Below are 24,595 nucleotides of genomic sequence, written 5' to 3'. Positions count from 1 at the left end.
CCGCCTACAGGGAGGAGGTGGATCGTCTGGCTGAGTGGTGCGACAGAAACAACCTGCTGCTTAACACCGAGAAGACCAAGGAGCTCATCGTGGACTACAGGAGGAATGCTGACCCACATCCACCCATCCACATTAAGGGGACGGCTGTGGAGCGTGTGAGCAGCTTCAAGTTCCTGGGAGTCCACATCTCCGAGGATCTCACCTGGACGACCAACTGCTCCAAGCTGGTCAAGAAGGCTCACCAGCGCCTCTTCTTCTTGAGGACTCTGAGGAAGAACCACCTGTCCTCAGACATCCTGGTGAACTTCTATCGCTGCACCATCGAGAGCATCCTGACCAACTGTATAACAGTCTGGTACGGGAACTGCTCTGCCTCGGACCGGAAGGCGTTGCAGAGGGTCGTGAAAACTGCCCAGCGCATCGCCGGAGCACCACTTCCTGCCATAAAAGACATCTACAGGAAGCGGTGTCTGAAAAGGGCTGGGAAAATCATCAAAGACCCCAGTCACCCATCACATGGACTCTTCACCCTCCTGCCCTCTGGGAGGCGCCACAGGAGCCTCCGGACTAAGACCACCAGGTACCGGAACAGCTTCTTCCCCACAGCTGTCAGACTCCTGAACTCTGCCTCCTGACATCTGACCCACGTTAACTCATGGACTGAACATACACACACCCACAATGGACAACTGTACCCTCAAACACAATAATAACATGGACTGAACCACCACTCACAACCACTAGCACTTTATATAGCCTCTGTAGAAACTATCTACACCCTCACTTATCTTAACTGCACTACTGTATAGCTCTGTGTAAATAATCATTCTGTACATTCGATAATCTTTAATCCTACAACTGTTTACAACTTGCATAGTTCCCATTTCTGTATAGCTGTATATCCCAGATTCTGTAAAGTTATTTATTTCATTTCATATTCTGTATAGTTTTTCATATTTATATCCTGTTCATATCCTGTACATAGCTTGTACTCACTACAGCCTGTACATACTTATAGTTATAGAATATTCACAACATACTTCATACCGTGTACATTATAACATACCATAATAGACCCATTTCTGTAATATACTCACATATCTATATTATTGCTAATATATATTGTAATATATCTATATCACTAAAGCACTTCTGGATGGATGCAAACTGCATTTCGTTGCCCTGTACCTGTGCATGTGCAATGACAATAAAGTTGAATTCTATTCTATTCTATTCTATCATGAAGAGTGAAAACAGATTTACTGCACAATCATGTCTGTTTATTACAATATAAGGAAGTTTGACAAAGAAATAGGAAGGTTTCTACATATTATTATTTTATAATTTTTGTTGTGAGAAGCCTGCAAAGACTTGAGTATATTTATAACCAACCATGTTGTCATTCTTATGTTTCCTCCTCCAGATGCTCCAAAGCTTCCCTCTGTGTCAGTGAGTCCCTCTGCTGAGATAGTGGAGGGCAGTTCAGTCACTCTGACCTGTAGCAGTGATGCTAACCCAGCAGCTAACTACACCTGGTACAAGGAGGATGTCATCAACCCTCTCAGTTACCAAAACCAACATGTTTTCAGCTCCATCCTGCCCTCTGACTCTGGAAAGTATTACTGTACAGCTGATAATGACCTGGGAGAAAAGAGATCTGAAAGCAGGACTATTGATGTGAAATGTGAGTAAAATACATTTATAAGCTTTAAATTCTTTGTTCTCAGTTGAACAGTTAACATCAACTTTAGAGATAAGACTTAATTCATCATCATGAAGAGTGAAAACAGATATACTGCACAATCATGTCTGTTTATTACAATATAAGGAAGTTTGACAAGGAAATAAGTAAGGTTTCTGAATGTTACCTTTTATAATTTTTGTAGCGTTGTGAGAAGCCTGCAAAGACTTGAGTATATTTATAACCAACCATGTTGTCATTGTCCTTATTTCTCCTCCAGATGCTCCAAAGCTTCCCTCTGTGTCAGTGAGTCCCTCTGCTGAGATAGTGGAGGGCAGTTCAGTCACTCTGACCTGTAGCAGTGATGCTAACCCAGCAGCTAACTACACCTGGTACAAGGAGGATGAAAATTTACCAAAAGCATTTGGACCGAACTTCACCGTCACCAAGTTCGGACCTGAACACAGTGGGCGTTATTACTGTGAAGCACAGAACAAGCTGGGACGTCATAACTCCACCTTACAGCAGACCATTGTGCCAGGTAATCATTTATATTTACATACTGGATACACTCAGAAAGGAGTGCAGTCAAAAAGTCAGGCACAATCTACATTCATGCACTATGGCTAATTATTGGATGGCACTAGAATTTATAATAACAGATCACTGTCAAAATACCTCAGCACAGATAGAACTGTATTACTACCTAAATGTACACATGTGCAAGTATTTATTTTGCCAAGACGTTTCCCCTTCAGTGTTGTATGGACTCATAGTGTTGCTACAGATAATTAAACCAGAGCTGATTTTAAAAACTTTGCTCTTTTGAATCTACACTAATCCATCATCATCTTTAAAAGCATATGTTTGTATGGTGTCTGTCCTGTGAGGGCCAAATATCTCAAAATAATCATTAATGAGTTCAGAAAACCAGGCCTGCAACTTGATTTACAAAGATAATTTAAATATATTAAAAAGAAAATACCAGCTGCACCTGTAACTGTTCAACTTGCCTGTGTGGTTAAACAGAATATGGCAGGAGTCCCACTGTCTGCTGTCAAGGCTTTCCTTATTCATGTGCTAAAGAGTCCTAAGAATCAACATTGTAACTTATCTATCACGATGACAAGAACCATGTTTATTGCTAATGCTAGTCCTGTTTCCATGCAAAAAGCAGATTGTAACTGATCTCAGAATACTGAAAGCAGAGCCAGTGACATTTTAACCTCCTGTTAAAAACCAGGGATTTATCCATAATGCCCATGTGCACCCAGCCAGATAAAGCTGCAGGCCACTCAGCTTGAAGTGATTTTTAATCGAATGCAGACGAGGCTATGAAATTAAGATGTGCTACAGTTTTCAGTGGAATAAGGGGCGCGCCCAGTTAACCCTGTTTTCAGAGACAATAGCCAACTGCTGCCACTGTAAAGAATGAATGTTTATTGTAGGGTTTTTACTTTACAGTATAAAGTGCATTGAGACAACTGAAATGAGACCTCTAAAAGTTGATTCTGTTCATCTGGACGTAGCGTTTTGTGGGAGAAACGTTTCGTCACTCATCCAAGTGACTTCTTCAGTCTCAGCTGACTGCAGGTTTCAATCTTATAAACAGTACATTTGCATAATGACTGAAACCAGCCCACTGAAGGAACAATGGGCTGGGAGGTCAGTTCCTTAATCATAATTATGCAAATTCTCATGACCATTCATCAGCAACCACTGACCAATATCAGCTTTTAGATGTCCCCCATTACTGATGTAAATCTCACAGTCTAAGAAAGCTAACCTGCCACTTTTCATATCCTCCCTTTTGAATTTGATGTGTCGGTCCACCGAGTTAATGTGATCCGTGAAATGTGGTACGTCCTGAGATTTGATTTTCACCCAGGTGTCATCCACATATCTGAACCAATGGCTTGGTGGTGTTCCAGGGTAGGATAGCAAAGCCCTCTTTTCCATTTCTTCCATGTACAAATTGACCACGATGGGTGAAACTGGTGAGCCCATGGCACACCCATGTTTCTGCCTGTAGAACTGACCCTTGAAGACACACATGAAAACACAGTTCCAAAAGCAAACACACTTGGTCGATGCTGAGAGGGGTCCTGTTGCTGAGGTTGGTGTCATCCTGTAATCTCTTACAGACTACCTCCAACGCTTCCGGGACTGGGATGCAAGTGAAGAGAGATGTAACGTCGTAAGAGATCATGGTTTCATCTGCCTCCATAATGACATCTCTCACCTTCTCAACACAATCCAGGGTGTTCTGGATGTGGTGTTCAGAGCTGCAAATCTTAATTTACATAATTAAGATTAAGGAACTGACCTCCCAGCCCAGTGTTCCTTCAGTGGGCTGGTTTCAGTCATTATGCAAATGTACTGTTTATAAGATTGGGGAAACCTGCAGTCAGCTGAGACTGAAGAAGTCACCTGGATGAGTGACGAAACGTTTCTCCCACAAAACGCTAAGTCAAGATTAACAGAATCAACTTTTGGAGATTTACTTTCCTGGGTGATTAAGAATGCATCAAGACGAAACTGACATGAGAGAAAATTTTTGATAAAACACTGTTTGAGATTAACAGAGTGAGGTCACGTTACTCTGCTGTGTTTAAATAGATTTCTATTTTTATTTTTCACTGGAGAAGAACTTGGCTTCTGTAGCCTAAAACTCCAACACTGTTCAGGCCATACACAGGTCGAACGTTATGGAATACTCAATTAACTATTAGTGCTTTACTTTGATCTTGATCAGGAGCAAAGAAGATAAAAGCTGCTGGAGTAACTGCTGCTGTTCTCCTGTCTGTCACATCCCTCCCTGTCTTCCTTTGGATTCGGTGAGCAGATCTGTTGCATTAAACTTTTACTTTTCAGTCATTGTGTTGTTCTTTTGTTCATTATCATTTCATTCCTCAGAAAAAAGAGGAATTCCAAGGAATCATCCAAGACTGAAGGCAGAGCAGACAACAAAGAACAGGTGAAACCAGAAATATAATTGCAGTAAAAAAAAAATCATCATTCACCATTCTAATCTAAGATCATTTTTTTCTATGCAGTGTCTCTCTGATCAGGAGGAGCCACAGGAACAGGATGATCTTCAGTATGCCAGCATCCACTTCTCTAAAAACCAGGCAGATCCTCTCTACAGCAACAGCAGTTCAGCCCCACAGACACCTGGAGGAACAGAAAGTTACACTTAAAAACTGAAAACTATTTAATAATAATAATAATAATAATAATAATGAATAATAATTTGAATGAAAGAGTCCAGGCAACTAATCAGTCTTCCTACACACATGTGATTGTATCACATCATCTCAACGAGAATAATGTCTTTAAGTTGTTGAACTTCATGCAGATCGTACATGATTTAATTACGCTCACCGCAGAAACATAAAATAATATTTTTAATTACAAGTTTGACTCTTGTTAATATAAAAACCACCTACTTTCACTTTTTTGAGTTTACTGTGTTACACCGCTGTTAAATTAAATTAAAAAGTACAGCCCTGTGGTGAGCAGCTCCTCACATAATACGATGAGCCTCGCTAGAAGATTCAAATGAATATCTGGGAAATGCATTGCCTGCTTTAGCGTTCTTCTTTTGTTTTTAAGCTTGTTTTTTTCACCATCATAATATAATTTCATGCTACATACTCAGAATCAACTAATTTCTGTCTATGAACCAAAAGCCATTGATGAAGAGGATCCATCCAGACTGCACCCTGCAGTCAACAAGATGTGGTCAACAAAGCCATAATTCCCATTAGCAGAAAGAAGCTGCATCATGGGAGGTTTGGTCTGTTCACTCAGTGAGCATCACAATTTAGCCAGCATGGTGGCTACTGGAGCTAGTTTCATTTTCACAAACCAAAATAATCTTTTGCTGCTCTTTTTCTTTCCTCATCACTTGTAGAAAAATACACGTATGTGATCAAACATGATTATCATAGTCTGTTTTCTGATGTTTGATATCCTGATGTATTATTATCATAATCACATTTATTTCAAACTGCACAAAGAAATTGACTTTTTAAAACGATTAACTTTTTTAACAAATCATTAAATAACACCTGATTTTTCAATAGCACTTCATTACTCTGATGTCTCACAGTGATATATATGGTTTATAAAACATTATTCTGCTACACCTCAACTTCTATGTGACTTTAATTTTCCATGGTGCTTTTTTTGCATCAATAAAATTGTATAATATCAGCTTATGTCATGTTAATGCTGACTGGCTATTTGATATAACAGATCCAAACAGAGCACACTGTCTGGATCTAGGTAAAATGGTGAAATGTGTTTGTTTTGAAAGAAAATTACAAAAATAACATTAAATTCCTTACAAAAAAATATAAATTATAGTGATTAACAGAAATATTCACAACAAATTCTCTGTAAAAACTCCCTTATGTATTGTCACAAACTGGGTCAAAGGGCAAAGAGAGAGTTCATAGGTACATCTTTAACTGAACTCTTTGTGTCATGATAGTCCCATACAGTAGAAGACAAATTACTAAAATCATTTAACTACATTTATTTCTAAATTTACTGCTATATTTTGTGTTCTGTGCAAATGAACGCTGTCAAAACCACCAACACAAAGCACCAAAAAGTGCCTTGAAACGTAAACAACATACATTATTAAAGTGACAGAACTTCAGGTTACAAAAAGACACAATCACTAATTAGTGAGATACACGAGTCTCACAATAAATCCACACATGTTGGGATTTATCATAAAGACAACACTAAATGCATTTGTACAGCTAGCTTTCTTCATAGACAAAAATAGACACGTGTTTGGATAAGAAAAAATAACTTCACCAAACATGGTGGAGGAATTATTATGGTATGTGTGGCTGCCAGTGTTGATGATGTGACTGTGGATATAAGCAGCAGACTGAATTCTGAGTACAGGTATACACTCTCTTCTCAGATTCAGCCAAATGCTGCAAAACCAATTGGATGGTCCTTCAGATTGCAAATAGATAATGAATCAAAGCATATTACAAAACCAACAGGAGAGTTTCTCAGTATTCATCAATGGCAAAGTCACCAGCTGATCTTAACACCTAGGAGCATCCTTTTCAGTTACAGAAGACAAAACTGAAGTCAGAGAGACCCACAAAGAAACAGCTACTAAAGGTGGCTGCAAGAAAGACCAGGCAAAGTGTCTCAAGAGAGGAAACTCTTAAAGTGTTCCTGATTTTTTTCTTTCTTTCTTTTGTTTTACTGCCCTCTAGTGATAAAATGTTAGCTTGGAGCAGGGGTGGCCAACCCGCGGCTCTCGAGCCGCATGCGGCTCTTTGCCTGGTTTCATGCGGCTCTTACGTTCATATCAAAGTTTGTGTTTTGATTTTTTTTATGTTGTTGTTTTAAAATGTGCGCGTTCGCTTCGCTTGAGTTCAATACGGTATTTTCATCAAATGTGCATGTGTGTGAGATGAAAATACCGCAAAGTTTCCCAGTAGGAGCAAGTTCGCCCTTAAAATGGCAGGAAAAAAATGCACAGCAAAAAGAAAATATGAAGATGAACACAGGACGTTTTTAACAGAGTGGGAGAGTTTATATTTTTTTGTTGAACGCAATGGTAAGCCATTCTGCCTTATATGTCAGACGTCATTAGCACATTTCAAAGCTTCAAATCTTCAGCGCCACTTCAGCTCACTCCATGCTAACATCGACCAGGAATTTCCAAAAGGGACTGAACTTCGCAAGCACGAGTTGGCCACTTTGAAAAGTCAGGCAGAAAAGCAGATACAGTTTTTCCAAAAATTTACGAAGCGGTCAGAGACCATAACGCTCGCATCCTATCAGCTGGCTTGGAACATTGCACGGGCTAAAAAGCCATACAATGAAGGGGAGTTCGTTAAAAAATGCCTCAGTGATGTTGTTGAAATCTTGTCTCCTGAAAACGACAAATTAAAACGCATGGTATCAGACGTCCAACTGTCCCGCCACACTGTTGAACACAGAATATCGGACATTAACACGGCTATTGAATCACAGTTGCACTCTGACCTTCAAGCATGTGAGCATTTTAGTGTCGCATTGGATGAGAGTTGTGATATACAAGACAAGCCTCAGTTGGCAATATTTGCACGGTCTGTTTCAAACGATTGTGTGATCAAAGAAGAACTCCTGGATATTGTGCCATTAAAAGACAGAACCCGTGGCATAGATGTGAAAGAAACCATGATGGCTGCATTTGAAAAAGCAAATCTGCCCATAACAAAATTAACTGCAATAGCCACGGATGGAGCACCAGCCATGATGGGATCTGTGAACGGGCTTGTGGGGCTGTGCAAAGCTGACCAAACTATTCCTGACTTTTGGAATTTCCACTGCATCATCCACATGGAGCAACTCGTGTCTAAATCATTGAATTTAGATAACGTCGTGAAGCCTGTGATGGAAATCGTCAACTATATCCGCACACATGCGCTTAACCACAGGCAATTCAAGAATCTCATCGCTGAGCTGGACCAAGGGCTTCCAGGTGACCTGCCGCTGCACTGCACTGTGAGGTGGCTGTCAAAAGGCCAGGTACTCTCTCGCTTCTTTGAGCTTTTGGATGCCGTGAAACTGTTTATGGAAAAGAAGGACAAGGACTATCCCGAGCTCTCGGACCTCAAGTGGATTATGGATCTGGCCTTTTTGGTCGACATGCTGTGTCACTTGGACAGACTGAACCTGACCCTGCAGGGTAAGTTAAAAATGCTCCCTGACCTAGTGCAAAGTGTGTTTGCGTTTGTCAACAAACTGAAGCTGTTCAAGACACATATTCAAAAGGGAGATTTAACGCATTTTCCCACTCTGCTAAAAGCCAGCGGGCAAGTCGCCAGTGCTGCCCTGAGTAAGCAAAGAGCCAGATATGCAACGCTGATTGAAAACTTGCACGAAAGCTTCGTGACCCGGTTCCATGATCTACAATTGAAAAGGCCACAGATTACGTTCCTCATCGACCCATTTAATGCAGAGACCGGCTGTTTGAAAGTCCCGCTAGTCACAGATGAAGCTGCGGCTGAGTTGGAGATGATCGATCTTTGTGAAGAGGACCAATTGAAACCTGCTTTAAGGGAAGGGACCATTGAGTTCTGGAAAAGTGTGCCAATGGAAAAATACCCCAATGTCAAACGGGCTGCGCTTAAGATACTGTCAATGTTTGGGTCAACATACGTCTGCGAGTCTGTGTTTTCTACCCTAAAACATGTGAAATCAAAGCATCGATCTGTTCTGACTGACACACATGTGAAAGAATTGCTTCGAGTGACAACAACGGAATACAAGCCAGATTTAAAGAGGATTGTTCAAGGCAAGGAATGCCAGAAGTCCCACTAAACAACATGCATTATAAAAGTAAATGCTATTGTAGATTATTATATTTTTGTTTGTGGACTTGGTTGAACTGAGAGTTTGTGTGTGTGAGACAGTGCACACAATGTTCATTGTTGAAAATGACTGGCCTGTGGTTTTAGTACTGTAGGAGTCCATTTCTGTCATTATCATGTTGGTGTGTGACATTTACAATAAATCTGGCTGAGCAGAGATGTGTGTATTTTGTGTGTGTGTGTGTGAGAGAGAGAGAGAGAGAGAGAGAGAGAGAGAGAGAGAGAGAGGAAAGGATGGGTGATGTTCATGTGTGCCCATGCGTATGATGTGGCTCTTTGCGGTAACACAGTAAAAAAAAAGTGGCTCTTGGTCTCTGACTGGTTGGCCACCCCTGGCTTGGAGCTTTGAGTTTCATCTCTCAGTACTCTCTCTCCCTGAGTGAAAAATCCTTTAAAGAATTTGGCCATTCAAAATAAATAAACTTGTTTGTATATTGATAACAAACACCTTAAGGTCTGATTTAATTCCACAGTAAACACAGACCTTGCCCCAAATCCCCCCTAACCAGGCTAGCCCACAGGTCACATGACCACTACTTAACTAGAAACCATGCTTTTTTTTCTTCCCCTGTCATATATAATGAGTAATACATACAAATCATTTCAGTACATAGGTATGATCCCCAATGTCCTGTTCGGAGAACAATTACTTTCTAGCTGTCTGATTGGATTTTTGTTTTTAATAAATCAGTCTCATGATTGTGAGCCCCACCTAATGTGTAAACAAATGGAAGGCAGGCAGGGTAGTGAGGTGAGGAGACCAAAGACATTACTGCCAGGCAACCCTACATCTGATATGGCTCCCCAGTACCATTCCAGCCTTCCACTAGCACCTATAGTGGATCCTGTTGTGTCATTTGTAAGTATAATTGTCTTTATGTAGGTGAGTGCTAAGCTAGTGCTATGTAGGGCAGCAGATATCGATTGTTCAGATAAGAAATACTTATGTCTTATTAATGAGCAATAATAAAAAAAGAGAGTCTTTTAAAATGAATTGCTCATTGACTTCCATTTCAGACATTGCAATGTTTTAAATTTTAACTGGATATAATGGTTGTCAAAAACAACAACAACAACAACAACTAAACCCCTTTAGGTAATTTAATACCAACCATATCAATTTTTTTTAAAGAAAACCATTTTTAAAGCAAAAAAATCAAAGATCAAAGTCATTGCAATCTAAACTAAGACATAAAAATGTACATTTATCTTCTTAGACAGCTTTCTGACATTAATGAGGTAGATTAGGCATGTTCTCATTTTTATGAGTTTTTGTGAATGTGTGTGTCTGCAGGTTTAAGTGTACAAGTAAATAAAGGAGTTTGTGCCTGTAACCCTTTAAAGGAGTATCTGGTGGCTGCAATGAAGAAAAGCAAGCAAACAAAAAAAATATTAACACAATTTATATAGCACACTATTTTACATTATTTTACTTTCAATCTAAAAAATGTTTGAAATGAATATGGTCTAATACACCCCAAGCCCTCCTTTAAACTCACCACTGTTTGCTGCAGGTACTGCTACAGCACTCCTACTCTGGAGTTTATCACATCAGTGCACTCCTGAACAGCGGACTTATTTTTGAACAGTAATAATAATTTTTTGCACATCAGGTCATCCTGCATACTAAGCCAACATATTGAGGTCATAGTTCTTTTGCACACATCTCTGTTTCACACTTTAATATTGTCTTCGTTTTGTCTTCATTTATTTATTTGTACTATTTGTATTTTATATGTTCTATTTCTATTGTATATATTAATTGGCATCTCTGTGGGCACAGCAAAGAAAGAATTTCATTGCACAGAGAAATCCCTTTTTTTCTTTGAATACATGACAATAAACACTTTGAATCTTGAATCTCTTGAATCTACAGAGCTGCGTGTTAAACTAAGATAAGATGAACAAACAACTTCTGTTGAGAATTTTTTATAATCGAATTATTCAAATTACTCCGTGAATTGTTGCAGACCCATGCATTAAAAGATGTGAGACAGGTGGAGGACGATCCCACTCAGTGGCAGACCGGCTGTCATCCCATCCCATTGACCCAGCACCCAAGGGAGGCCATAGCTTCAAGGAGTACAGCAAAGGGCCACATTTCAGCCTGACAGCTTGATCATGGGGAACTCTCCAGATTGTAAGTTACCAGAATTCTGGAGATGTCATAGGATCCAGTAAATATTCCAGTAAAAGCTGACGTACTGAAGCAACTTCTTTACTCAAAGAATATGACATTTAGAAAACCGTCACTCCCTTCTTGCTTCCTCTTCTGTAGTGCTAGCCAGATTTTGCTAGAAAATTTTAAATTGGATCTATTTAAATATTACAGCTTCCCATCCCACAGCCAAATAAAGGAGATGTGGAAATTTTTTTTAGTCTGTTACAGATAAAAGATAAGTTTATTGTATTTATGTGTTCTGTCTTGCAATGTAAGAGACGCAGCAGCAGATTAGAATCAAGTATAGAAAGACTTTATATATTTTCTACATCACCAAATTAATACATGGATATTCCCTGGACAACGTAACACAAAGTTTGCGCTCCATTCACAGGTTTTAGCAAAGTACACATAGCAACCTCCACATATAAAACATATTCCACCAGTAGAGAATCTGTAATGCACATAAAACAAATATAAGAGACTGTCGTCAATCGCAGAACAGTAACCAGACTCCTCTATGGCTCTGTGGCTGAAGAGTTCACTATATACAACACTTACTCATCATCAAGCCAGTCTATATCTGGAAAGAAATGTTTCAATATTCACCTCTCAGACTCACCAACATGGCCACCCACTGATGGCTCCAACCCTGGCGAGCTGCTCCCCCCATCACCCTCTCTCCACATTCCCCAAGTAAGGACTGATTGAAATCTCAACACTCTGTTCACTTTTCAACATACATCAAGATTTATACACCTGAGTCACAAACCCAGAATCCCTGTGATGTCCCCATTTTTACTTTATAATGAATATTATTACTATGGAAGGAGGAAATGCGCGCGCGTGCACACACACACATATTATAAACCCTCTGGTGACTGTTAACATATATGTGTAACGAGTATTTGAACCATTCTGCTTGATTTAGCTGCTGTCAAGTTTTAGCAAACAATAGCTGTAGGGCTCAAGTGTTGGACTGGGCATGACAGAGAGAAGCAGAGTGTAAATGGTAAATGGCCTGTATTTATATAGCGCTTTACTAGTCCCTAAGGACCCCAAAGCGCTTTACATATCCAGTCATCCATACATTCACACTCACATTCACACACTGGTGATGGCAAGCTACATTGTAGCCACAGCCACCCTGGGGTGCACTGACAGAGACGAGGCTGCCGGACACTGGCGCCACCGGGCCTTCTGACCACCACCAGTAGGCAACGGGTGAAGCGTCTTGCCCAAGGACACAACGACCGAGACTGTCCAAGCCGGGGCTCGAACCGGCAACCTTCCAATTACAAGGCGAATTCCCAGCTCTTGAGCCACGATTGCCCGTAGTTTGAGATTCTTTCTTCCCTTAGAGAAATCACACAGGCTGGCGGCCTTACTGCAGACAATAATAAAAGGCACTAATTTACATGAGGAACAGATCATCAGAGAGAGCAAAACGAAACAAGTCTACCACCCACTAATGATGTGTCGGTCGCGAACGAAATGGCTCTTACACAGACACAGAGAGAGGTATGAGTTTTCTTCAGTGTATTTCTGACATTCAGGATTTCTCTTGAACAAATGGCCATAATTTCCTAACCGTAGGGGCTAGAACGGTCATTCTGACACCGTTTTGTTCAGAAGGGATGGGGGAATCTTCAGGTGTTCATAATTCATAAATAAAGTATAAATTATTGAAGATATATGACTTGTAATACACTGTAACTAAGTAGAGGCGAAGCAAAAACTGCCTTGACTTGCCCTCAAACAACATTTTGTAAATCGAAATCTATACCAGCATCAAAATCATTCTTTCACCGTAAGAAACAGCAGGGGTTGGTGAACAGTCATGGAAATTTTCAGGGCTCTGTTGAAATCCATCAAAAAGATATGACGAGAGAAAAAAGTGCCTCATTTACAGAGTTTGAAATCTGAAGAAATCTGAGCGAGAGACAAATTTCCTACCCTCAAAAAAATGTAATTCATGACCAAACGGTAACAGATGAGAAACAAATTCTTGAATTGTGAGCGTCAGGAGTGTCTGAAGATATATTGGCACAAGCCTCATGTCTCAACTTTGCTTTGTTAAGCAGATATGACAATTTGAAAATGTGTCTCATTAGAGAAATCCAGCGGTGATTTTGAACAAACTCTCCATTGACTGTCTATGGAGAGTTTTCAGACTTTGTGTTGACATTTTCTGAAAGCCAGCAAAAATACCTACGTTTTGATGTATAATTTGTGGGGGTTGAGTGGAAATTGAGCGAGTAGTAAGAAGTTGTTGGGACATGAAGAGAAAATTCAAAAAGCTCAAGTGTCCACTCTGAGTTAATTGCACAGCAACCATAACAACGCATGTATTTTCTGAAAAATCACAAAGCTGCAACTGAAAACTTAAAGAGGCATTAAATTAAAATGGTAACAGATATGAAAAAGCTGAATCATACATGAATGGCCCAATAATCTGAGAATGTTTTAAAGTTTGAATGGAGTTTCTACGTGAAAGTATAAGGATGTAGTTAAGTTTCAAAATCAAGCAAGTTTTAGCAGAATTTTGGAAGTTTTCCATTCATTTTCCATGCCTGTGAGGCATTCACACAACTACACACTCCAAACACGATGAACCAGCGGTCCCCAACCCCTGGGCCTCGGACCGGTACCGGTCCGTGAGTTGTTTGGTACCGGGCCGCGAGAGTTGAGGCTCAGGTGTGAAATGTCTGGTTTTCAGGGTTTTTATTGGTTTTCAGCGTTATTTTGTTATCGTTTTTATCGTTAACTTGGTTTTCCTGGGTCTTTTCACGTGTGTTATGAATAAAAAAAAAATTTCGGTACCAGTACTAGTTTTATTTTGTTGTATTTCTCCGCGACACCTTAAAGGCCGGTCTGTGAAAATATCGTCGGGCATAAACCGGTCCGTGGTGCAAAAAAGGTTGGAGACCGCTGCGCAAAACTCGCTCTCTCTCTTTTTCTGCTCTCTCTCTCTTTCTCCTAAAACTTCCCCTGGTTTTTTTTTGGGTTTTTTTTGGCGGGGTGTTGCTCATAAGCAGAGAGTGCTGTCCTTAGACAGTAAACGTGAGCGTATATATTGTCTATCATGACTCTGGTTTTACGTGGCCTATCAATACAGTTTATAAATTGGTATATATCACCTTGTTGCTTTGTCTTTAAGGGGTAATGTGATTGGCTTACCACGACTATTTTATTCTTCCTCAGTCAAACAGCAGCACTCATGCCATTGTTTTGCCCCCTTAGCTACAGGTGTTGTGCTAGACAGTGATCGTGATTACCGTCCGCGGGAGCGTGCAGCTGCTTAAAGCTGTAGCGTCCAGATTACTTACAGCTACTTCCCCGTTAGTAACGCTGTTACTCGTAACGCCGTTATTCCCATCACTGACTACCACACACCAAATCTGGTCGTTGATACGACCTGGCTTGTGTAGCCACTAGATAACAAAAGCTCAACACTGTGCTTAGCATCCTGGAGCACTTCTGTTGTGTTTTGTACGTGTTTTGGAGTTTGTACGTGCTTCGGGGGTTTGAAGATATTTGTAGCTTATTTTAGGAGTTAGAAATGTGTGAGATAGAATGTAGAATAGTGTAGAGACACTGACACTGCCCTGAACGTGTCATAAAATTAGGAGTAAACTTGATATTGTATTTGTTTTAAATGTTATATACCTATGTGGTATGTGACTTTTGTTGCCATGATGCCAGGTCTCTCTTGGAAATGAGATTTTTAATCTCAATGAGATTTTTTTTACCTGGATAAATAAAGGATTAATAAAAAAGGAGACCTTCCCCCACCTTGAGCTAAAAAAGTAAGCCAGAGAGAAGTTATAGCTGAGTGGAAATTCCCCAGGGGATGCCTGGTGTTTGTAACCTGATAATTGTGGTCTGGAGGGGAGACACATCACAAGTGAGTGAGTGAGACGGTAGACAGCAGTGAGGAGGAGAGTGCGAGTGCATCGCAAAAACACATCTGGCTGCAGTTTGAAGAAGAAACAGATACTAACTAAGAGGGGAAACCTCTTGAGGTTTGTCCTCAAGGCCTGGTTCCCACTGGATTCTTGGCTGACTCATCAAACGAAGACTTAACTACATTACTTAAAAACCACTTCATCTCTCCATTCCTCGTGAGAGAGTTAGAGCAGGATTGTAAACATGTTCCTTATTTTGGTCCTCAGACTTGACTTTGCTTCTTCTTAAACACAACACTGAACTTTAAGCTCTTTCAGATTAATCACATATACAGAGGGTACAGTCAGGTGTATGTTAACAGTTTCTGCTTTTACTTACAGACCTCAGGAAAAAGCCACGTTTGACAGCTCTTTGAAGACAGCTCCATTGTGGATTGTATTTAAAGGTGTTGCTGGGACTCATTTACTTCAAATACACATTATCAACCAGCAGTTATGTTTTATGGACTTGGAGAGATGAGAGGAACAGCTGTAAGTTTAATTGCTGCAACCTGTGGACTTCTTGTCCTTCTCAGTTTAACAGGCAAGTCTACTTTACAGTATTTATTGTAATGTCAAACAGAAGTGATACAGGAAAAATATTTATGCAACCACTTTTACTTTTTTCTTTAAAAGAAAAAGAAAAAAAAAGAATTTTTTTACAGACAACCCCAAATCAAAAGAGTTAGGACGGTATGTTATGAAAATGAAACTGAAAACAGTATTCCAATAGTTCTTGCAACACATTTAAAAAAAAAGTTGGAACGTCCTTTAGAAAAGGAGCTTAATCTTTTAACATTTTTTATTATAAGAATGTATTATTTTTCAGTCTTTTCTCCATGTTTCTTAGTTTCCTCAGTCATATTTCCCTCTGTCTCTCGCTTTCTCTTTGTGTTCTCACTCTCGCTGTCTCTCTGTTTTTAGTCAGACTCTCATTGTGTGTTTCTCATACTTCCCAATTTATGTTGACAGTCTCTTGTCCCGTGTACATTGTGTTCAATTTTGCTTCCAAAGTCTCGTCAGTTAATTTTTTTCAGCTGTGTTCCCCAGATGTGGCAGGCAGGTAGGTTAGGACCCAAATGTAAGACTCTCTGTCCTGATTCTCTCCTGTATATTGGCTCTCTCACTCTGTCTGTTGTTTTGATCTCCCTCTTGCTCTGTGCATCATTTGTTTAGAGCCTGCAGTGTTTGTATCCATGAGTATCTGCCAGTTAAGTTGGATTAAGTTATTTTTAATTTCCAGCAATGAAGCTGTTGTTCAGTCCAGCCTGATAATGTTACATTTGAGTCCTGACCTACCTGCCAGCCACACACAGCACTTCATGACATTTAAAGCTTCCTTTCTATGTAACCTCAATATTCCCATCAGTTTCCCCCTAAATATTTTATTATACAAGTTGTACTGATGAAAATACACAACAGATCATATTTTTTCTTTCTTATGATTTGCTTTGAGAACGAGCTGGCTATTCACAGTGAAAATCTTGTCCAACAGGTATAGCTGGGTCTTCCAGCATTTGGTTTGTACGTGAAGGAGAGGATCTTTCACTTTATAGTTTTTTGACTGTGTCTGGAAACACAAAGTTCTTCTGCAAGGAAAAATGTGAGCGAGCAGAAAACATCCTCATTAAAACAGATGAAACCACAGCTCAGAGCGGCAGATTCAGCATTGAATACAAAGATGCAGCTTCAGGAAGAGGAAGCCTGACTTTTACCATCACAAATATGAGAAAGTCTGACTCAGGAATGTACCGGTATGGTTTGGGTAAATCTTCCGCTCCAGATTCATACTCAGACTTTGAGGTCAGAGTTTCAAATGGTGAGTTTCTACTAAAAGTCAAAATTGGGAAACCAATCACCTACTCTCATACCTCCATAAACTCTCAGGATAAATACAGTCCTATTTAAACTTAGTCACTTTATGTATTTATTATATAATTCATGGATGTTCATCTATTTAACAGAAATTGCTAAAAACTCTAGAGTCTCCCGTGCACAGAGTGAGCAGGTACAGCATTGAATACACAAAAGGATCTGGGTTTGAACTTCTAGCAACCATCAGACATCTGACCAAGTCTGACACGGGACAGTACAGGTGTGGTTACGGGGACCCTTTATCTCCTGATTCATATGACACTGAAATTATTTTGGTTGTAGATGGTAAGTTTCTTTTCATAATAATAACAATTCTTGATATGTTCATCCTATAGCTTGTTGTTAAACAAACAAAATGTTGCAAATTAGGGATTAGATTAAAGTTCATAGTAAAAGATGCCAGTCTTTCTACAATTCTCTCTGTTTTGTCCTTTTTCTGCCCGTCCTTTCCAGCACTGTAGCAATCAGAATTATTGTTTGAAGACCAGGAGAAATGCCCAACAGATTTATTTTACCAAGTGGACCATTCTGGCTTTTGATATACTGGTAGATGGTCAGGTGGCCAGGAGGGGACAGAGGTGGAATGCTTTCCCTGCACCTGTAAATTGTTATTATAATTTTTTAATTATGATTAAAATAATCCCACTATTGTCCTCTCTCACGTATTCACAGACATTTGGGACATTATTGGACACAATATTCATTGTAATTGGGTCTTTTTCAGTTTAAACCTTTTGCAAACATATATGAGATTCTTGACGGGTTCCAGTCTCACTTTAAAGAACAGTATTATGCTGTATTCCGTCTTGTTCTCTATGAAACATGTTTAAATGGAATCTTAGAAATTCAATTCAGATCTATGAAAGTGAATATAAATAAGTCTGCTTTTTGATTTTTCTATAATGGGCTCTGTGTTACAGTGGTGACTTACACTTCTACTCAGGTCTGCGCCTTCAAAGGATCAACAGCAGAAATACACTCCACATTCAGATACCTATCGACTATAAATGACATAAAGACAAGAATCCAGAAAATGTTCTGGTTTACTACAGTCAAAGATAATGAGCCTGTGGACCTGAAAACAGATCCAGAGAATTCAGGTCGAGTTCAGTATCAGTGTGAAAACAACGACTGCACTCTGAGAATCTCATACCTGAGAGAGAGCGACTCAGCTGAGTACAAGTTCATGCTCATAACAAACGATCCAGGAGGGAAATATACTGGATCACCTGGAGTCACTTTGACTGTTACAGGTAAAACAATATTTCACTGGAATTCACTTTAAACATTTCCATGTGTATCTGTGCAGATGTTGAGATATTTCCGATATAATGTCATTGTTTTTTTTTACTCCCAGATCCACAGCTCCAGGTACATGTGAGGAGATCAACAGTAAACTCTTATTCTAACTGGACAGAGCTGACATGTCACAACAACTGTCAGCTACCTGATCAATCTTCCTACATCTGGTACAGGAATGGACACAAACTTTCATCAGACGAACAATATTTACAGCTGAACACATCTGATACTGTAGACAGTCTTTACTGTGCTGTGAAAGGATATGAGCGATTCCCTTCTCCAACAGTGTGTGAGTTCACTACTTTTTGTTTCATTAAAGGAATTATATTTAATTTTTCTTTATTTACGGGAATGTGTTTGTATGCTACTTTAGTCAAAATCCTTTCTTTTAGGGGGTTTACAATGTTTTCTTTTTAGAATATAAATTTTTTTAATTTGTTTTTTTACGACCATGTCGTCATTCTTATGTTTCCTCCTCCAGATGCTCCAAAGCTTCCCTCTGTGTCAGTGAGTCCCTCTGCTGAGATAGTGGAGGGCAGTTCAGTGGCTCTGACCTGTAGCAGTGATGCTAACCCAGCAGCTAGTTACACCTGGTACAAGGAGGATGTCATCAGCCCTCTCAGGTACCAAAAACAACATTTTTTCAGATCCATCCGGCCTTCTCAATCTGGAAAGTATTACTGTACAGCTGATAATGGCCTGGGACAAAAGAGATCTGAAAGCAGAACTATTGATGTGAAATGTGAGTAAAATACATTTATAAGCTTTAAATTCTTTGTTCTCAGTTGAACAGTTAACATCAACTTTAGAGATAAGAGTTAATTCATCATCATGAAGAGTGAAAACAGATTTACTGCACAATCATGTCTGTTTATTAAAATATAAGGAAGTTTGACAAAGAAATAGGAAGGTTTCTACATATTATTATTTTATAATTTTTGTTGTGAGAAGCCTGCAAAGACTTGAGTATATTTATAACCAACCATGTTGTCATTCTTATGTTTCCTCCTCCAGATGCTCCAAAGCTTCCCTCTGTGTCAGTGAGTCCCTCTGCTGAGATAGTGGAGGGCAGTTCAGTCACTCTGACCTGTAGCAGTGATGCTAACCCAGCAGCTAACTACACCTGGTACAAGGAGGATGTCATCAACCCTCTCAGTTACCAAAACCAACATGTTTTCAGCTCCATCCTGCCCTCTGACTCTGGAAAGTATTACTGTACAGCTGATAATGACCTGGGACAAAAGAGATCTGAAAGCAGAAACATTGATGTGAAATGTGAGTAAAATACATTTATAAGCTTTAAGTTCTTTGATCTCAATTGAACAGTTAACATCAACTTTAGAGATAAGAGTTAATTCATTATCATGAAGAGTGAAAACAGATTTACTGCACAATCATGTCTGTTTATTACAATATAAGGAAGTTTGACAAGGAAATAAGTAAGGTTTCTGAATGTTACCTTTTATAATTTTTGTAGCGTTGTGAGAAGCCTGCAAAGACTTGAGTATATTTATAACCAACCATGTTGTCATTGTCCTTATTTCTCCTCCAGATGCTCCAAAGCTTCCCTCTGTGTCAGTGAGTCCCTCTGCTGAGATAGTGGAGGGCAGTTCAGTCACTCTGACCTGTAGCAGTGATGCTAACCCAGCAGCTAACTACACCTGGTACAAGGAGGATGAAAATTTACCAAAAGCATTTGGACAGAACTTCACCGTCACCAAGTTCAGACCTGAACACAGTGGGCGTTATTACTGTGAAGCCCAGAACAAGCTGGGACGTCATAACTCCACCTTACAGCAGACCATTGTGCCAGGTAATCATTTATATTTACATACTGGATACACTCAGAAAGGAGTGCAGTCAAAAAGTCAGGCACAATCTACATTCATGCACTATGGCTAATTATTGGATGGCACTAGAATTTATAATAACAGATCACTGTCAAAATACCTCAGCACAGATAGAACTGTATTACTACCTAAATGTACACATGTACAAGTATTTATTTTGCCAAAATGTTTCCTCTTCAGTGTTGTATGGACTCATAGCGCTGCTACAGATAATTAAACCAGAGCTGATTTTAAATACGTTGCTCTTTTGAATCTACACTAATCCATCATCATCTTTAAAAGCATATGTTTGTATGGTGTCTGTCCTGTGAGGGCCAAATATCTCAAAATAATCATTAATGAGTTCAGAAAACCAGGCCTGCAACTTGATTTACAAAGATAATTTAAATATATTAAAAATAAAATACTGGCTGCACCTGTAACTGTTCAACTTGCCTGTGTGGTTAAACAGAATATGGCAGGAGTCCCACTGTCTGCTGTCAAGGCTTTCCTTATTCATGTGCTAAAGAGTCCTAAGAATCAACATTGTAACTTATCTATCACGATGACAAGAACCATGTTTATTGCTAATGCTAGTCCTGTTTCCATGCAAAAAGCAGATTGTAACTGATCTCAGAATACTGAAAGCAGAGCCAGTGACATTTTAACCTCCTGTTAAAAACCAGGGATTTATCCATAATGCCCATGTGCACCCAGCCAGATAAAGCTGCAGGCGACTCAGCTTGAAGTGATTTTTAATCGAATGCAGACGAGGCTATGAAATTAAGATGTGCTACAGTTTTCAGTGGAATAAGGGGCGCGCCCAGTTAACCCTGTTTTCAGAGACAATAGCCAACTGCTGCCACTGTTTATTGTAGGCTTTTTAATTTACAGTATAAAGTGCATTTAGACAACTGAAATGAGACCTCTAAAAGTTGATTCTGTTCATCTGGACGTAGCGTTTTGTGGGGGAAACGTTTCGTCACTCATCCAGGTGACTTCTTCAGTCTCAGCTGACTGCAGGTTTCCCCAACCTTATAAACAGTACATTTGCATAATGACTGAAACCAGCCCACTGAAGGAACAATGGGCTGGGAGGTCAGTTCCTTAATCTTAATTATGTAAATTCTCATGACCATTCATCAGCAACCACTGACCAATATCAGCTTTTAGATGTCCCCCATTACTGATGTAAATCTTACAGTCTAAGAAGGCTAACCTGCCACTTTTCATATCCTCCCTTTTGAATTTGATGTGTCGGTCCACCGAGTTAATGTGATCCGTGAAATGTGGTACGTCCTGAGATTTGATTTTCACCCAGGTGTCATCCACATATCTGAACCAATGGCTTGGTGGTGTTCCAGGGTAGGATAGCAAAGCCCTCTTTTCCATTTCTTCCATGTACAAATTGGCCACGATGGGTGAAACTGGTGAGCCCATGGCACACCCATGTTTCTGCCTGTAGAACTGACCCTTGAAGACACACATGAAAACACAGTTCCAAAAGCAAACACACTTGAGCAAACACACTTGGTCGATGCTGAGAGGGGTCCTGTTGCTGAGGTTGGTGTCATCCTGTAATCTCTTACAGACTACCTCCAACGCTTCCGGGACTGGGATGCAAGTGAAGAGAGATGTAATGTCGTAAGAGATCATGGTTTCATCTGCCTCCATAATGACATCTCTCACCTTCTCAACACAATCCAGGGTGTTCTGGATGTGGTGTTCAGAACTGCAAATCTTAATTTACATAATTAAGATTAAGGAACTGACCTCCCAGCCCAGTGTTCCTTCAGTGGGCTGGTTTCAGTCATTATGCAAATGTACTGTTTATAAGATTGGGGAAACCTGCAGTCAGCTGAGACTGAAGAAGTCACCTGGATGAGTGACGAAACGTTTCTCCCACAAAACGCTAAGTCAAGATTAACAGAATCAACTTTTGGAGATTTACTTTCCTGGGTGATTAAGAATGCATCAAGACGAAACTGACATGAGAGAAAATTTTTGATAAAACACTGTTTGAGATTAACAGAGTGAGGTCACGTTACTCTGCTGTGTTTAAATAGATTTCTATTTTTATTTTTCACTGGAGAAGAACTTGGCTTCTGTAGCCTAAAACTCCAACACTGTTCAGGCCATACACAGGTCGAACGTTATGGAATACTCAATTAACTATTAGTGCTTTACTTTGATCTTGATCAGGAGCAAAGAAGATAAAAGCTGCTGGAGTAACTGCTGCTGTTCTCCTGTCCGTCACATCCCTCCCTGTCTTCCTTTGGATTCGGTGAGCAGATCTGTCGCATTAAACTTTTACTTTTCAGTCATTGTGTTGTTCTTTTGTTCATTATCATTTCATTCCTCAGAAAAAAGAGGAATTCCAAGGAATCATCCAAGACTGAAGGCAGAGCAGACAACAAAGAACAGGTGAAACCAGAAATATAATTGCAGTAAAAAAAAAATCATCATTCACCATTCTAATCTAAGATCATTTTTTTCTATGCAGTGTGTCTCTGATCAGGAGGAGCCACAGGAACAGGATGATCTTCAGTATGCCAGCATCCACTTCTCTAAAAACCAGGCAGATCCTCTCTACAGCAACAGCAGTTCAGCCCCACAGACACCTGGAGGAACAGAAAGTTACACTTAAAAACTGAAAACTATTTGAATGAAAGAGTCCAGGCAACTAATCAGTCTTCCTAGATTGTATCACATCATCTCAACAAGAATAAATGTAACAAAGTTGTTGAACTTCATGCAGATCATACATGATTTAATTACGCTCACCACAGAAACATAAAATCTTTATTTTATCTTTTCAAATTACAAGTTTGACTCTTGTTAATATAAAAACCACCTACTTTAACTTTTTTGAGTTTACTGTGTTACACTGCTGTTAAATCAAATTAAAAAGTACAGCCCTGTGGTGAGCAGCTCCTCACATAATACGATGAGCCTCGCTAAAAGATTCAAATTAAATATCTGGGAAATGCATTGCCTGCTTGAGCATTCTTCTTCTGTTTTTAAGCTTGTTTTTTCCACCATCATAATATAATTTCATGCTACAGACTCAGAATCAACTAATTTGTGCCTATGAACCAAAAGCCATTGATGAAGAGGATCCATCCAGACTGCACCCTGCAGTCAACAAGATGTGGTCAACAAAGCCAAAATCCCCATTAGCAGAAAGAAGCTGCATCATGGGAGGTTTGGTCTGTTCACTCAGTGAGCGTCATAATTTAGCCAGCATGGTGGCTACTGGAGCTAGTTTCATTTTCACAAACCAAAATAATCTTTTGCTGCTCTTTTTCTTTCCTCATCACTTGTAGAAAAATACACGTATGTGATCAAACATGATTATCATAGTCTGTTTTCTGATGTTTGATATCCTGATGTATTATTATCATAATCACATTTATTTCAAACTGCACAAAGAAATTGACTTTTTAAAACGATTAACTTTTTTAACAAATCATTAAATAACACCTGATTTTTCAATAGCACTTCATTACTCTGATGTCTCACAGTGATATATATGGTTTATAAAACATTATTCTGCTACACCTCAACTTCTATGTGACTTTAATTTTCCATGGTGCTTTTTTTGCATCAATAAAATTGTATAATATCAGCTTATGTCATGTTAATGCTGACTGGCTATTTGATATAACAGATCCAAACAGAGCACACTATCTGGATCTAGGTAAAATGGTGAAATGTGTTTGTTTTGAAAGAAAATTACAAAAATAACATTAAATTCCTTACAAAAAAAATATAAATTATAGTGATTAACAGAAATATTCACAACAAATTCTCTGTAAAAACTCCCTTATGTATTGTCACAAACTGGGTCAAAGGGCAAAGAGAGAGTTCATAGGTACATCTTTAACTGAACTCTTTGTATCATGATAGTCCCATACAGTAGAAGACAAATTACTAAAATCATTTAGCTACATTTATTTCTAAATTTACTGCTATATTTTGTGTTCTGTGCAAATGAACGCTGTCAAAACCACCAACACAAAGCACCAAAAAATGCCTTGAAACGTAAACAACATACATTATTAAAGTGACAGAACTTCAGGTTACAAAAAGACACAATCACTAATTAGTGAGATACACGAGTCTCACAATAAATCCACACATGTTGGGATTTATCATAAAGACAACACTAAATGCATTTGTACAGCTAGCTTTCTTCATAGACAAAAATAGACACGTGTTTGGATAAGAAAAAATAACTTCACCAAACATGGTGGAGGAATTATTATGGTATGTGTGGCTGCCAGTGTTGATGATGTGACTGTGGATATAAGCAGCAGACTGAATTCTGAGTACAGGTATACACTCTCTTCTCAGATTCAGCCAAATGCTGCAAAACCAATTGGATGGTCCTTCAGATT

At 39.3% G+C, this 24,595-nt stretch overlaps 2 long non-coding RNA genes across 2 annotated transcripts; both read left to right on the top strand.

The window, feature by feature from the left end:
- Window positions 1–3,864: 3,864 nt before the first annotated feature.
- On the top strand, window positions 3,865–4,875 carry LOC145429598 (uncharacterized). The gene is made up of 3 exons (XR_013909847.1): window positions 3,865–4,518; window positions 4,598–4,658; window positions 4,738–4,875. It is a non-coding gene; the product is annotated as an uncharacterized LOC145429598 (long non-coding RNA).
- Window positions 4,876–19,845: 14,970 nt separating this feature from the next.
- On the top strand, window positions 19,846–23,127 carry LOC145429597 (uncharacterized). The gene is made up of 4 exons (XR_013909846.1): window positions 19,846–20,179; window positions 22,398–22,479; window positions 22,559–22,619; window positions 22,699–23,127. It is a non-coding gene; the product is annotated as an uncharacterized LOC145429597 (long non-coding RNA).
- Window positions 23,128–24,595: the final 1,468 nt, after the last annotated feature.

The sequence above is a fragment of the Astatotilapia calliptera genome, chromosome 6 (genome assembly GCF_964374335.1).
Source record: "Astatotilapia calliptera chromosome 6, fAstCal68.1, whole genome shotgun sequence".
NCBI lineage: Eukaryota > Metazoa > Chordata > Actinopteri > Cichliformes > Cichlidae > Astatotilapia > Astatotilapia calliptera.
Note: the sequence above shows the minus strand (reverse complement) of the source record. Positions and strands in the feature narration are given on the sequence as shown.